Raw genomic sequence first — 4,374 nt, 5'->3', positions numbered from 1 at the left:
CATTGAGTAGAGCATTGTTCAGTTTCCACGTATATGTGTGCATTCTTCCCTTATTGTTATTGAAGACCAGTTTTAGGCCGTGGTGGTCTGATAGCACGCATGGTATTATTTCTATCTTTCTGTACCTGTTGAGGCCCATTTTTTGACCAATTATATGGTCAACTTTGGAGAAAGTACCATGAGGAGCTGAGAAGAAGGTATATCCTTTTGCTTTAGGATAGAATGTTCTATAAATATCTGTTAAGTCCATTTGGCTCATGACTTTTCTTAGTCTGTCTATGTCTCTGTTTAATTTCTGTTTCCATGATCTGTCCATTGATGAGAGTGGGGTGTTGAAATCTCCTACTATTATTGTGTGAGGTGCAGTGTGTGTTTTGAGCTTTAGTATGGTTTCTTTTACGTATGTAGGTGCCCTTGTATTTGGGGGTTAGATATTTAGGATTGAGAGTTCATCTTGGTGGATTTTTCCTTTGATGAATATGAAGTGTCCTTCCTTATCTTTTTTGATTACTTTTAGTTGAAAATTGATTTTATTTGATATTAGAATGGCTACTCCAGCTTGCTTCTTCCGACCATTTGCTTGGAAATTTGTTTTCCAGCCTTTCACTCTGAGGTAGTGTCTGTCTTTGTCTCTGAGGTGTGTTTCCTGTAGGCAGCAGAATGCAGGGTCCTCGTTGCGTATCCAGTTTGTTAATCTATGTCTTTTTATTGGGGAGTTGAGGCCATTGATGTTGAGAGATATTAAGGAATAATGATTGTTGCTTCCTGTCATATTCATATTTGGATGTGAGGTTATGTTTGTGTGCTTTTCTTCTCTTTGTTTTACTGCCAAGACGATTAGTTTCTTGCTTCTTCTAAGGTATAGCTTGCCTCCTTATGTTGGGCTTTACCATTTATTATCCTTTGTAGTGCTGGATTTGTAGAAAGATATTGTGTAAATTTGGTTTTGTCATGGAATATCTTGGTTTCTCCATCTATGTTAATTGAGAGTTTTGCAGTATACAGTAACCTGGGCTGGCATTTGTGTTCTCTTAGGGTCTGTATGACATCTGTCCAGGATCTTCTGGCTTTCATAGTTTCTGGTGAAAAATCTGGTGTGATTCTGATAGGTCTGCCTTTATATGTTACTTGACCTTTTTCCCTTACTGCTTTTAATATTCTTTCTTTATTTTGTGCGTTTGGTGTTTTGACAATTATGTGACGGGAGGTGTTTCTTTTCTGGTCCAATCTATTTGGAGTTCTGTAGGCTTCTTGTATGCCTATGGGTATTTCTTTTTTTAGGTTAGGGAAGTTTTTTTCTATGATTTTGTTGAAGATATTTACTGGTCCTTTGAGCTGGGAGTCTTCACTCTCTTCTATACCTATTATCCTTAGGTTTGATCTTCTCATTGAGTCCTGGATTTCCTGTATGTTTTGGACCAGTAGCTTTTTCCGCTTTACATTATCTTTGACAGTTGAGTCAATGATTTCTATGGAATCTTCTGCTCCTGAGATTCTCTCTTCCATCTCTTGTATTCTGTTGGTGAAGCTTGTATCTACAGCTCCTTGTCTCTTCTTTTGGTTTTCTATATCCAGGGTTTTTCCATGTGTTCTTTCCTGATTGCTTCTATTTCCATTTTTAATTGCTTCAACTGTTTGATTGTGTTTTCCCTGAATTCTTTCAGGGATTTTTGTGATTCCTCCCTGTAGGCTTCTACTTGTTCTCTAAGGGAGTTCTTCATGTCTTTCTTGAAATCCTCCAGCATCATGATCAAATATGATTTTGAGACTAAATCTTGCTTTTCTGGTGTGTTCGGATATTCCGTGTTTGCTTTGGTGGGAGAATTGGGCTCCGATGATGCCATGTAGTCTTGGTTTCTGTTGCTTGGGTTCCTGCACTTGCCTCTCGCCATCAGATTATCTCTAGTGTTACTTTGTTCTGCTATTTCTGACAGTGGCTAGACTGTCCTATAAGCCTGTGTGTCAGGAGTGCTGTAGACCTGTTTTCCTGTTTTCTTTCAGCCAGTATGGGGACAGAGTGTTCTGCTTTTGGGCCTGTAGTCTTTCCTCTCTACAGGTCTTCAGCTGTTCCTGTGGGCCTGTGTCTGGAGTTCAGCAGGCAGGTCACTTGCAGCAGAAAAGTTGGTCTTACCTGTGGTCCCTAGGCTCAAGTTTTCTCATGGGGTGTTTTCCTCTGGAGTCAGAGATGTGTGCAGAGTGCCGTCTTTTCTGGTTTCCCAGGCGTGTCTGCCTCTCTGTAGGTTTAGCTCTCCCTCCCACGGGATTTGGGTGCAGAGAACTGTTTATCCGGTCTGTTTCCTTCAGGTTCCGGCGGTGTCTCAGGCGCAGGGATCCTGCTGCTCTTGGGCCCTCCTCTATGGGAACCCAGAGGCCGTATACAGTTTCCTCTTGCGCCAGGGATGTGGGCAGGGGTGGGCAGTGTTGGTGGTCTCTTCTGTTCTGCAGCCTCAGGAGTGCCCACCTGACCAGGTGGTGAGGGCTCTCTCCCACGGGGTTTGGGAGCAGAGAGCTGCTGCGGGCCGGGATCCGCGGGTTTTGGACTCCTGGTAAACAGTGGAAGTGCCCGATCCTAGAGGAATTCTGCCTCTTTGTGTCCTGAGTTCACCAGGCAGGTCACTTGCAGCAGAAAAGTTGGTCTTACCTGTGGTCCCGAGGCTCAAGTTCGCTCTCGGGGCGCTGCCCATGAGCTCTCTGCAGAGGCAGCAACCAGGAAGATCTGCGCCGCCCTTTCCGAGAGCTTCAGTGCACCAGGGTTCCAGATGGCATTTGGTGTTTTCCTCTGGCGTCAGAGATGTGTGCAGAGTGCAGTCTCTTCTGGTTTCCCAGGCATGTCTGCCTCTCTGAAGATTTAGCTCTCCCTCCCACGGGATTTGGGTGCAGAGAACTGTTTATCTGGTTGGTCCCTTCCAGTTCTGGCGGTGTCTCAACCGCAGTGGATCTGCTGCTCCTGGGCCCTCCTCTACGGGGACCCAGAAGCCGTATACAGTTTCCTCTTGGGCCAGGGATGTGGGCAGGGGTGGGCAGTGTTGGTGGTCTCTTCTGCTCTGCAGCCTCAGGAGTGCCCACCTGACCAGGCGGTGAGGGCTCTCTCCCACGGGGTTTGGGAGCAGAGAGCTGCTGCGGGCCGGGATCCGCGGGTTTCCGGACTCCTGGTAAACAGTGGAAGTGCCCGGTCCTAGAGGAATTTTGCCTCTGTGTGTCCCGAGTTCACCAGGCAGGTCACTTGCAGCAGAAAAGTTGGTCTTACCTGTGGTCCCGAGGCTCAAGTTTGCTCATGGGGTGCTGCCTACGAGCTCTCCGCGGCGGCAGCAACCAGGAAGATCTGTGCTGCCCTTTCCGGGAGCTTCCGTGCACCAGGGTTCCAGATGGCGTTTAGTGTTTTCCTCTGGCGTCAGAGATGTGTGCAGAGTGCAGTCTCTTCTGGTTTCCCAGGCGTGTCTGCCTCTCTGGAGGTTTAGCTCTCCCTCCCATGGGATTTGGGTGCAAAGAACTGTTTATCCAGTAGCTCCCTTCAGGTTATGGCGGTGTCTCAGGCGCAGGGGTCAGCATTGTTGTTCTTATGCGGTTGCAAGCTCCTTCAACTCTTTCAATACTTCCTCTAATTTCCCTCAAGGGGGTTTTGTTCTCAGTTTAGTGGTTTGCTGCTAGCATTGACCTCTGCATTGGACATGCTCTGGATGTGTCTGTCAGGATAGATCTATATCCAGTCCCTTTCAGCATGCATTTTTTAGCTTCATCAATCTTATTTAGTATTGGTGGCTTTATAAGTATATGGGCCACATATGGGGCAGGCTTTGAATGGCCATTTCTTCAGTTGCTTCCATATCCCCTCCAATGGATATTTTTCTCCCTTTTATGAAGGAGTGGGAGCATCTGCATTTTGGTCATCCTTCTTCTTGAGCTTCCTGTGGTCTGTGGGTTGCATCTTGTGTAATTCGAGCTTTTTGGCTAATATCCACTTATCAATGAGTGCATACCAAGTGTGTTTTTCTGTGATTAGATTACCTCACCCAGGATGATATTTTCTAGTTCATTTCATTTGCCTATGAGTTTCATGAAGTCATTGTTTTTGATAGCTGAGTAGTACACCATTGTGTAGATGTACCACATTTTTTTAATCCATTCCTCTGTTGAAGGGCATCTGGGTCCTTTCCAACTTCTGGCTATTGTAAATAAGGCTGCTATAAACATAGTGGAGCATGTGTCTTTGTTGTATGTTGGAGCATCTTTTGGTTATATTCCCAGGAGAGGTATAGTTGGGTCCTCAAGTAGTGGGATGTCCAACTTTCTGAGGAACCTCCAGACTGATTTCCACAGTGGTTGTATCAGTGTGCAATCCCACCAACAATGGAGGAGTGTTCCTCTTTCTCCACA

The sequence above is a fragment of the Rattus norvegicus genome, chromosome 2 (assembly GCF_036323735.1).
Source record: "Rattus norvegicus strain BN/NHsdMcwi chromosome 2, GRCr8, whole genome shotgun sequence".
Lineage (NCBI taxonomy): Eukaryota > Metazoa > Chordata > Mammalia > Rodentia > Muridae > Rattus > Rattus norvegicus.
The sequence above is the reverse complement of the archived record's forward strand: the minus strand, read 5'-3'. Positions refer to the sequence as shown.